The 11,043-nt window shown below is 48.8% G+C and overlaps 8 non-coding genes across 8 annotated transcripts in view; 2 read left to right on the plus strand and 6 right to left on the minus strand.

Annotated features, from left to right (window-relative positions):
• Positions 1–543: 543 nt before the first annotated feature.
• Positions 544–625, minus strand: TRNAS-GCU. Its single transcript has one exon. It is a non-coding gene; the product is annotated as a tRNA-Ser (tRNA).
• A 1,138-nt stretch (positions 626–1,763) lies between these two features.
• On the minus strand, positions 1,764–1,835 carry TRNAQ-UUG. Its single transcript has one exon. It is a non-coding gene; the product is annotated as a tRNA-Gln (tRNA).
• Positions 1,836–2,285: 450 nt separating this feature from the next.
• TRNAQ-UUG lies at positions 2,286–2,357 on the minus strand. The gene has a single exon. It is a non-coding gene; the product is annotated as a tRNA-Gln (tRNA).
• Positions 2,358–3,285: 928 nt separating this feature from the next.
• TRNAS-AGA lies at positions 3,286–3,367 on the minus strand. Its single transcript has one exon. It is a non-coding gene; the product is annotated as a tRNA-Ser (tRNA).
• A 392-nt stretch (positions 3,368–3,759) lies between these two features.
• Positions 3,760–3,831, minus strand: TRNAM-CAU. The gene has a single exon. It is a non-coding gene; the product is annotated as a tRNA-Met (tRNA).
• Positions 3,832–4,333: 502 nt separating this feature from the next.
• On the minus strand, positions 4,334–4,404 carry TRNAG-GCC. Its single transcript has one exon. It is a non-coding gene; the product is annotated as a tRNA-Gly (tRNA).
• A 5,047-nt stretch (positions 4,405–9,451) lies between these two features.
• TRNAR-UCG lies at positions 9,452–9,524 on the plus strand. Its single transcript has one exon. It is a non-coding gene; the product is annotated as a tRNA-Arg (tRNA).
• A 1,513-nt stretch (positions 9,525–11,037) lies between these two features.
• Positions 11,038–11,043, plus strand: part of TRNAS-AGA — an 82-nt gene continuing 76 nt past the window's right edge. Inside the window, exon 1 of the tRNA in view lies at positions 11,038–11,043. This exon is cut by the window's right edge and continues 76 nt beyond it. This is a non-coding gene — a tRNA (tRNA-Ser).

Genomic DNA, 11,043 nt, shown 5'->3' on the forward strand with positions numbered 1-11,043 from the left:
AAGGGAGAAATAAATAGAGGGTGGAGGGCAGGAAAGGATCTTCGACTTAAATTAATTCAACTAAAATACAAAGAGAAGAGGCATACTTTCCTTTGCAGATGCACGGGAAAGGGACACTTGATCTGGGTCTTGAAAATGGATTTTACCAGGAGGAACCATAGAAGCAACAGCACAGCATGTGGGCAGTTTCTACTCCTAAGGGGCAAAGGTTGAGTTTGATGGGGAAGTTGGGAGGGAGGAACTGATAAGGCGTCCAGCCAGAGAACTTTGGACTTGGAAACATGCCTGAGATTTAAAAGGCAAAGAATATGAGACAAAAACTTGCCAACACACGGCCACTGAGCGAAGAAAGGGGCCAAAGGCCTCACTTCAATCACCGGCAGCACCGGAACCGCGGGACCCTGCCCAGGGGAGTCCGACCAAGCGCTCAGCGCGCAGTTCTTGCTCTTCGCTTACAGACTAATAACAGGCTCAGAAAGCACTAAAATGGCCCCTGGCAGGACTCGCTAAAACCTGGCACCCACCGCAGCGTGGGCCCCGGAGCGACGAGGATGGGATTCGAACCCACGCGTGCAGAGCACAATGGATTAGCAGTCCATCGCCTTAACCACTCGGCCACCTCGTCCGCTGCGTGGGAAAGCTTCGGTAAATATTACATTTCTTCATTCAGCTGAATTGCTCGGCACTTTGTCTTATTTTGTCGCAAGTCTTCATTCATGAACGTGATGCATTTGTTTGCCTGGATGTCCCTCTTGCTTTGATAAAGGGAAAATAATAAAGAAGAGCCTACAGTCCCGAAATGGAGGGGTAGGGTAGGATGTGAACCTGAATAAAAATGACAAAATACACTTCCAAAGAGAAATGTGGAGTCTAAAAAAGCCGGACTCACAGAGACAACGAGTGGAACGGCGGTTATAAGGGATTTGCTTGGGGGTGGGAAGCTGCGGGGACTGGGCCAAAGGATGCAAAACTTACTGTTAGGAGAAGAGTCCGTTCTGGAGACGCACAGCACACCGATCATAAGCAACGGTGCTGTATCATAGACTTTAAAGTTGCTAGGAGACTGTATCTTAAATGTTCTCACCACAAAAAAAAAAGAAAGAAAGAAAGAAATAATGATGGGATGCGGTGGAATGGACTGTGGCGGTCACACTGCAGTACACAAACGTGTCAAATCAAGACGCTGCACAGTTGAACTTGCACAATGCGGTCTGTCAGTTATGTCTCTGTCCTACAGTCCTTGTGGCATCTGCCCGAGGTTGGGTGATTCGGGGAGGGTGCAGGGAACCCCGGCTTTGTTCGGGGCTGGATGCTGTGAGGAATTCTGTGCTTGAGACGAAGGTAAGAACATAACGAAGCCAAAGCTGTGAAGCTCGTGGGCCCTCGGATCAGGTGGAAGGAGGTGCTTGGCATCGGCGTGGTTTGCACGGTGAGCTTTTCGTGTCTGTTCTTCGCGAGATTATCAAATGTTTTGTTGTTTGTTTGCCGTTTCCGTCTTCTGTCACTGGGCTCAGAGGATGAACGCCCTTGTCGATGCCCCTGTTCTGTGAGCCTGTTTTCGTTCAGCAGAAAGATCCCCGGGCCGAGCAACATTAGCCGCCAGAGGAGACCGCAAGGCACTGGATGTTGATGGGCGTGGGGGGCGCGAAGTTCAAGTGTAAGGGCCTGTCTTTACAGGCCAGAGTGCACTCTTGGTTTGGGAACCTGATGGGCATAGGCCAGGATGCACCAGTGATGCGGGAAAAAAACAGCAGGATAGCAGCAGGCCCCACCGAGATTTGAACTCGGATCACTGGATTCAAAGTCCAGAGTGCTAACCATTACACCATGGGGCCACACAAGGACAGCCTGAGACTCCTATAAATATTTCTTACAGAGTTTGTCATTCTTACTATTTTGTGAATTATAGTTTCAGTTTAAAAGATATTTATTAAATTTAAAATCTGCTACATCACGCTCAGCAGAGACTACAAAATGCACAGGAAGACCTGGGCTCACACGCACCACGAACTTCTCAAGATCGAGTGCGTGTTAGAGATGGATAGCACCCGAACCCAGAACTGAGGTCCCAGATGTGAAACGCGAATACTTAGACATCTTGAAGAAAACCTAATTTCCCAAGATCTGAAGGGGACTCTGGCCCAGTGAAGGCGGAGGGACAGGAGAAGGCGGGTGTGGAATAATGAAGAAGGCGTGAGGCTGCTGGTCAGAACAGTGAGATGGGATGGGTGTCCGTCCAGGTGCAAAGGTGATCAGAAGGCCAAGGAAGGCACTAAAAACACAGAAGGTCCCACCGAGATTTGAACTCGGATCGCTGGATTCAAAGTCCAGAGTGCTAACCATTACACCATGGGGCCAACCGGCACCACGGCCCCAACAGCCACAAGCTCTCTGGCAAGCTTTTCCAAAGGCGTTGGCTGCGCGTCCGGTGATGCTCAATAGGGTGACTTCTTTCCTGAACGTTCCGTGGGTCCTGGGAGAAAAGGCGAAGCCAAGCAAAGCTCACTTTTGCTTGGAATTTTCCTGCCGTAACAGCGCTCTTTACAAAACCAAAACTGTGTATTTCTGGGCAATTTCAGAGATTACGAAAAAACTTTTCCCTCTTTAAGTATTTTTACTTCCTTTCTGCCTTTCTTAATAGACCAGAATGCAAGTATACTAAAAGATAATTTTTGTTATGTTTACTCTTTTCTATGCTACATATACAATTAAGTGTATGCGTTAGAGTTAGCAAGCAAAACGATTTTTAATAAAAAAAAAAATAAGATTTAGCGGAAAGCAGCTTTGAAAATTATCTTTCTGGTACTTCCTCTCTAGTTCTGGCCTCTGAGGTGGGACGATAAGAGAGCCCCAGGAGGAGGAACGATTGGAAAATTCTTTTTGAAATGTTTCCTAATCATCAAACGTGTTCACAGGAGAATACTGATGCACTGGCGTGCCCACATTTTGGGGAAGAAAATCAAGTGGAAGAAGTCACAGGCAGGCGAGGTTTCAGCAGTCAGACCTGAGGTGGACTGCCGATAGGGAGACAGCAATTCATAGAGAATTAGAGCCGGGGCGTCTTTAGGGTGCAGGCTCAGAAATCCCTCTGTAATCCCACAATCATTTTCAAAGATTTGTCTCTAGCGACTGTCACACTAAGAGACTCGTACTACCTGCTTCCAGTGTTACGGAAAAATAAAACAATAACCAGGAAAACGGTGTTTCGTGTTATTTTAATGTGTGTTTGAATTTCCAGAGTTGGTCCAGGAGATGATGCGGTACTGGGGAAGAAAAGCTCAGCTGCGTAGTCGGCAGGATTCGAACCTGCGCGGGGAGACCCCAATGGATTTCTAGTCCATCGCGTTAACCACTCGGCCACGACTACAAGACTCCAGCTAGCGCCTAGATAATTCCCATGAGGAATATTACCTCTCCTGTTCTAGCTTGGAGTTTCTGTTCGGCACCTGTTTTGAAATGTCTGTCATCATGGTAAAAACAAGACTGGGAAGATCGAGATGTCGATCATAAATTATTACAAATTGTAACAGTTTGACTATGGGATACACATTCCGATCTGTACCAGGTGTACATATCCCCAAACCTGAGTTACTGAAATCACCAGGATTGCCAGACTAATGACTAGCATTTACTGAAATCGGAGACCGAAAACAGCAGACCTGCAGTACTGGTCCCCAGGCCCTACCTGATAGTCCGTGATAAACTGAATTTAATCCCCTTTCCTAAAATCTAAATTTGTATCAAAAACACAAGTTCAGATAGCAGAGGATGGTTTCGATCCATCGACCTCTGGGTTATGGGCCCAGCACGCTTCCGCTGCGCCACTCTGCTAAGACACACCTAACACTCTTTCAAGTAATATTAAAAAAGAAGTTCTGGCATTTTCCTAACCTCTGGTAATTGATGAATATTTTGGCTGCCAATAAGAATGGAAAGAGTACACTGATATCCGTACGTGGCTACACTCCAACTCCAAATACTAGAGGCTTAGCGTACCCCCGAAAGACCCCAATCCTCAGATCCGCGTTTACTCGGGCTCTGACAGAATGACGTTTCAGGTTATTGGAAAACCAAGCACATGCTAATTAGCATAATTTAAGAAGATGAAATTGCAAAAGGAAGGCTAACTGGTCTTTCTCAGCTCAGCCATCCCCAGATACCAGAAACATCGCTACTTTAGGATTTTGTTTACCAACCTTTAAAAAATTTTTATTTTTCAATCCCAGTTGATACATATTATTATATTAGTCCCGATAAATCTCGCAGTCATCATATTTTTTTGACTCTGCAGTGAGATGTTGCCCTGCAGTAATAGGAAGGAAAAAACACGAGTTGCATTGGCCGGGAATCGAACCCGGGCCTCCCGCGTGGCAGGCGAGAATTCTACCACTGAACCACCAATGCTCACGGAAGTGCTGCTCTCTTTTTGTCCTTATGTAGACATCGTTACATTGTCACATTAAAACAAGAAGATTGCGTGTTTTTTCCGCCCCTTAGGACTTTCTTAAACCCATTCACTTTGATCAGGATATTTCTCATGCTGAAGGGATCCAGAATAAGCCACCACTGTGGCAAAAAATAAAATTATTTTGAACTAAAGACATTTGAGTTTCTAAAATCCCTTATCTAAGAGCGGAGCCTTCCAAAAGAATTCGCTTGTCAATAATCCCGTCCCCTGAAGCAACTCTCATCTTCCCTCCTGAGAGGGAAGTTGGTGTAGAAAAATAAAAAATAATTTTCCCACCCTAAATTCTTGGTTGGAATCCCTGCAACCAAAGCAGAAGTTTGTTGACATGTGTATGTCATGTGCACAAGGGAGAGGCCCAGGGAGACTGGTAGCTCTGGGAGAGTAACGATGAAGCGGAGCAGAACTTACCCCAAAATATGCCTCTTTGACATAAGAATTAGTTTAGGTCCATTAGCTTTTAGAAACAGCAGACACAGAAGAAGGTCCAAAAACCAAGTAGAAGTTACCTTTTTGTAAGAGACATTTACATTTGTAGTAATAATAATGATGATGATAATCCTATATAATAAAGAGGCAATATACAAATTGACCCTCATGCCCTCACAAGATGGCTGCCTATGACGAGGCCGGCAGGGGTGTTAGTGAGGGAGGACCAAAGGACTGAACAGCAGGCTGCGTGGGGGGTGCTGTGAGGGGCGACCAGGTCAGCAGAGGGGGGAAGTTGGGGGTGACCAGGCCGGCAGGGGGGGCAGTTAGGGGAGACCAGGCCAGCAGGGGGGCAGTAAAAGGAGACCAGGCCAGAAGGGGGGCAGTTGGGGGCAACTAGGCGCCGAGGGGGGGGAATGGGGGGGAAGGGGGTAGTTGGAGGTGACCAGACCAGCATGCAGAGGCAGTGAGGGGTGATTAGGCCTGCAAGGGGGGGGGCAGTTAGGGGCGACCAGGCAGGCAGGTGAGTGATCAGGAGCCAGCCGTCCAGGATTGTAAGATAGATGTCCCTGGGATGGGCCTAAACCAGCAATCGGACATCCCCTGAGGGGTCCTGGATTGGAGAGGGTGCAGGCTGGGCTGAGGGGACCCCCCCTCCCATGCACAAATTTCGTGCACCAGGCCTCTAGTAGTAATAATAATAATAGTAATATACATTTAGGCATTTTAAAATGGAACTGGAGCTGCCATCACAGAGGAACTGCCTTACACGTTTTATGTCTCACACCTTTGGGTGTAAGACTGTCCAACCTCAGAAGGAAGGGGGGGGCGGGGGGCGAGGGGGGAAGGGGAGAAGGTGAGAGAGGGAGTAAGAGATCAACCAAGGCCTTGTATGCATGCATATAAGCATAACCAATGGACTCAGACTATAGGGGGGTGAGGGCATGTGGTGGGGGGTGGGAACGGCAGGGGAGAGGTCAATGGGGGAAAAGAAGACACATAATACTTTAAACAATAAAGAATTTAAAGCTTAAAAAAAATCTTATGACTTTCAATTAAAAAAACACACAACCCTTTGGGAGTTTAAAAAAAGGCAAAATAAACTCTGGACTTGGCCTAAAGCAACCTTATGCCCCAGAAAACAGTTTGCAAGGATAACAAGAAAGCAGATATTATGGCTACTGTGCTGATGACTACTGGATTGAAAATTAAAAACAGTCTCTTTGTTATACTAGGTGTACCGGTTAATGCGGATTTTTTCACTAGATGGAATTACCCATATGTTGATATATGCGATTTGATATGTATGCTATTTTGTTGTATTGACAACAAGCTTCAGAACTTCATATGTCAAATTTTCTAAAGGTGTTAACATCATAAATATCAAATTTCATGCCAAAAAAAAGAGCATTTTGGGAAGTTATAATTCATTACTTTATTTTGAAGAAAAGTGCTGCTGAAAGTTATCATATACTTCGGAAAGCTTATGGTGAACACGCTCCATCTCAAGACACTTGTGAACGCTGGTTTAAATCCTTTAAAAGTGATGATTTCAATGTGAAAGACCAGTAATGTCCAGCTTAACTGAAAAAGTTTGAAGACCAAGAATGACAAGCGTTATTGGATGAAGATGCGTGTCAAACTCAAAAACAACTTGCAGAAAGATTCAACGTTGCTCAGCAAACACTTTCCGACCGTTTACGAGCAATGGGAAAGGTTTAAAGGAAGGAAAACGGGTGCCACATCAGCTGAATGAAAGACAAATGGAAAAGCGAAAAGTCATCAGTAAAATGTTGCTTCAAAGGCATGAAAGAAAGTCTTTTTTGCACCGAATTGTGACTGGCGATGAAAAGTGGGTTTATGCTGAGAATCCCAAACGCACAAAATCTGCATTATTAACCGGTTAACGCTTAATCCGCATTATTAACCAGTTAACAGTCCGCGTTACCGGTTAATAATGCGGATTAACCGTTAACCAGTTAAAAATGTGGATTTTGTAATCAAAGAAAACATGATAATTTCAAGAGAAACATCAATAGTGTTTTATTCAAAGTACAGTCATGTCCATCGCTAGCTACACATTTCCCCATCTTTCAGGTAACTTGTGGAGACCGTCCCAATAGAACTTTTCTTGTTTTGGGGCAGACCATTCACAGACCCGATTGTCCACTTCTTCCTGCCGCTCAGAAAGCGCGTGCGCCGTCGATCGGAACGAGTGGCCATCGGCAGGGGCAGGAGCGAGGGCTGGTGAACCCGGCGGTGGGTTGAGAGAGAGATGCAAGGAGGCCTTTGTGGTCATCGGGAGAAGCGGATACGTGCGAAGGACATTGTGCGAGCGAAACTCGGCAGATTCCCTGATCGGGTTGGGAGACGGAGCGGAGGGAGTGTGCAGGATGCTCCCGGCTTCCGGCTCCCGGCTCCCGGCTCCCGGCTCCCGGTCCCGGCTCCGGGGAACAGGGTGGGCCTGCAGCCGAGGAGGCAGAGACGGTCCTGGGCAGACAGGCGAGAGCGCAGAGCGGGGCGCAGGTTGGAGGGCGGGTCCTCGGAGCCTCGGGGACACGTGGGGACCGGGAGGCTGTGTGGCCGGGCGGCGAGGACAGTGTGTGAATTAACTGTCCGTCAGCGGAGGCTGCAGAAGATGCAGAAGATGCCCCGTCCGCTCGGGAATCCGTCCCGTTTCAGAATCCCAATGGCAACGCGGGCGTCACAAATGCATCTGATGCAAGCACGTCGCCTGCTCTCTTCACCAGGCGGCCGCGGGAGTCTCCCTGGCCTCAAGGCACATCCACCTCGGAGGAAAGTCGCCTCGAGGCTTCATTTCTCCCCAAAGGCCACTCCGGTTGACCCCGACGGGACTTCTGAGCCGGAGTCAGACGCGCGGCCGTGGCGTCAGGAGGCCACAGCAAGGAGCCCTCCCTCTTCTCCAGTGGGATTTAAATAACTTTCTCCTCTCCTCACTTTTTCCTCTTTTCTTCCAGGATCTAAAGATGTATTTCTTTGTATTGGGAGATTTGATCCTTTCTCCCCGCCCCCCCCCCCACACACACACACTATTCATGGCTTCGTCGATGCTTTGTTGCTAACGATAAGGGATGGACCAGATTAAATGCCAATCCAAAGGGTGAACGCTCGTGGCTGCTCTCGTGGACTCTTCCCAGTTGGGGGTTTCCGTCGCAGTGAACGGGAATGAGAACGGCTGTGCGCCCGGCGCTCCTGCTTTTCTAGACTAACTCCCCCGATTTCTCCTCCCGCAGCCGAGCCGGCCCGGCGCCCCCAGCCGCGCGCACCCGCGGGCCCACCCTCCGCCGGCGGCCGCGGGCTCTGGCCTCTGCGGCGAACGCGTGCCCTTCAGTCCACGGCACCTCCCAGCAACTCGCCCGCGTTTGCGGCGCCGTCCCTTCCCCTGAATCCGGTGCGCGACCTCCCCGCCGGGGCGCTCCCGGGGCGCGGGGCGCGGATGTCCGCGGGGACCTGTTCGCCAGGCTCGTCGGCCTCGCCGGGGCCGCGGGCGCAGACAGTCGGGGTGGCCCGGCAGCCGCGTTTGGACCAACCTCGGGGAACCCCGCCAGCGTAGCGCCGGGTGCTTGCTCCCGGGCGAACACAGCCTGCAGTCTCCGTCCGGAGACGGGGCGGGGCGGGGGCGGGGGTGCCCGTCCGCCGGGGCCGCCATCACCAAGGCCGCAGACTTATTTCTCTCACTTCTGGAGGCTGGAAATTCCAGCTCAGCCTTGTCAACAGGCGTGTAGGGCGATGGCTGCCCTCCCGGTTCCTTCTCATGGTTTCTTTCCTGTGTGTGTCTGAGCCCTAATCTCTTTTTATAAGGACACCAGGCATCTTGGATCAGGGCCCAACCATAGGCCCTCATTTCACGGACTTTTGTACAAGCGGTGTCTCCAAACACAGGCCAGGGTTAGATAAGGGATGGGGCCGGGGCGACGGCAGAACTCAGCTCCTCACAGGCAGGTCCCGAGCCTGGCCTGGGGTGGGCCCAAGTCTGGGGTGCAGGTCTGACCGCCTCCTGCTCTCCCCGCACTGCTGGTGCGGGACTCCGCCGTCTCAGGTCTGACAGGCCAACCATCACACCTCATCAGTGGGAATTCCAGATTTCAAAATGAGGCTGCTGTTCCCTCCTCTCCTCAACGTTCTGTCCTACTGGAAAGTATATGTTAAAGTTGCTTTAAGTGAGATTTCTGGGGTGCGCAAAAGTGAAGCCTGTGTTTCATCCGCATTCACCCGGGAGCCCTGCCCGGCAGCGGGGGCTCCCCGGTTCCTTCTTGGCCTTCCTCCTTCAGGCCTCGGCGTTTCTTCCCCGCTGGGGCCTTCCTGTCAAACAAAAGGTAAATATCCTGCTTCTATTCGCCACTGCAGCGCCGAGTTCCGCTCCTGGGCAGCCATCGCGGTTGTAACTTTACCGTTAGGTTCAGGTTTTCCCAGTTAGACTGACTTTCGAGGGCTTGGAAACACCTTGGTCCCCAAGGATAATTCTACTATTGTTCCAGTTATCGCTCCGAGATTATTCAAGCACATGTACTCTCCACATCAAGTCCAGTGCGTGGCGACCACGTGGCCTAATGGATAAGGCGTCTGACTTCGGATCAGAAGATTGAGGGTTCGAATCCCTTCGTGGTTGGTTTATTTAACGCGATCGTGGTGGTTGTCCCAATACATCACACTGTGCTTTTGTTTAAGTCAGTAATCAGAAATCTCATTTTCACCCTAACAATTTACCTTGCACGCCCCATCCTTTCTTTTCTTTTAAGCTGGATTTTGTCATTTATTTTAATTAATTAATTAATTAATTTATTTACCCCATCCTTTCTTTTTCCCCCTCCACGCATCTGTTTGTAATAACACCACTGTCCATCCTCCGGGCAGCGCTACTCAAACTCTTGTCCAAGAACTCGCCGCAGGGCTGGTGATCTTCCCTGGAAAAGGGATAAGGGACATAATCAGATTTGCATTCTCAGATGAACACAACAGTTAGTGCTGACATAGTCCCACCTACATCATCAGCCCTAAATCGCATCTCTGGTTATATCCTTGCTGCCCCTCCAAATAGCAATGTTCCAGCAAGACATTGTTCCTGCAATTTCTCTCATATTCTATGAGGTCGAGGTCTAGAACAGGAACCCCTTCTCTCTTTGGGCTCACTCCCAGCCATCCTTCAGATCTGTGCTCCAATATAAATCATTCCACAACCCGATCTATGAGAATGGGCCTGAGGCTTGGGAAGAAGAGCCAGTTAGAGGAGCAATCGGGAGGTTAACCTGGGTGCTCCTTTAAAAACATGTTGGGTTACTGGAGGAGGCTCAAGTTTGGAAAGAAAAGGAGGAGCATGCATTTTGGGATGCGTTGCTTTGGCGACGCCCATAAAGACACACAAAGAAATAATCAGGACAACTGTATATTCTGGAACCACCCAGAGGAGAAACCTGGCCAGGAGATGGTTTCCAATCCATCAGCACATCGACAGTGGTTTATCAGTCAGCCCTAGTCTTCTCCTGTTCATGGAATGGAACTCTTGATGAAGCACAGAAACCCCACTTGTACCCTAATAAAAAATAGTCTATCTGTTGCTTTAAAATATTGTGAGCTTTATGAAAAGACAGAAGATAGGTTTCCCCGTGGAACATTTGGATGGATCCTCATTCTTTCCTTTCTTTTAATGATTTAGAGAGAGAGAGAGAGAGAGAGAGAGAGAGAGAGAGAGAGAGAGAGAGAGGTTTGTTGTTTCACTTATTCATGCTTCTTGTATGTGCTCTGATCGGAAATAGAACCCACAACCGTGGCCTAGTGGGACAACACTCCAACCAGCTGAGCTCCCTGTCAGGGCTGATTCTCATTCTTGAGTTTTAAAATTATGAGCCCTTACTGTATTCCAGGCTCAGGGTTAGGTTGGAGGACATCGGGCATCTAGCTGTAAGGAACGTCTTTGTCAGATTATTTAAAGTTATTGCGTAATGTCGCTGATTTCTTTCCTATAAAACAAAGTTTACCACATGCTAGAATTGAAGCTGGTTGACTTGTTTGGTTTCATTGATGGGACCTGAGATTTCTTTGTTTTACACTTTTATCACTAAATCCTGAAATAGCGTAGAATGATATATGGTACATTGAAGGGCACAAGATAGGGCAACTCAGTTGTAGTC

The sequence above is a fragment of the Myotis myotis genome, unplaced genomic scaffold (genome assembly GCF_014108235.1).
Source record: "Myotis myotis isolate mMyoMyo1 unplaced genomic scaffold, mMyoMyo1.p scaffold_m19_p_18, whole genome shotgun sequence".
NCBI lineage: Eukaryota > Metazoa > Chordata > Mammalia > Chiroptera > Vespertilionidae > Myotis > Myotis myotis.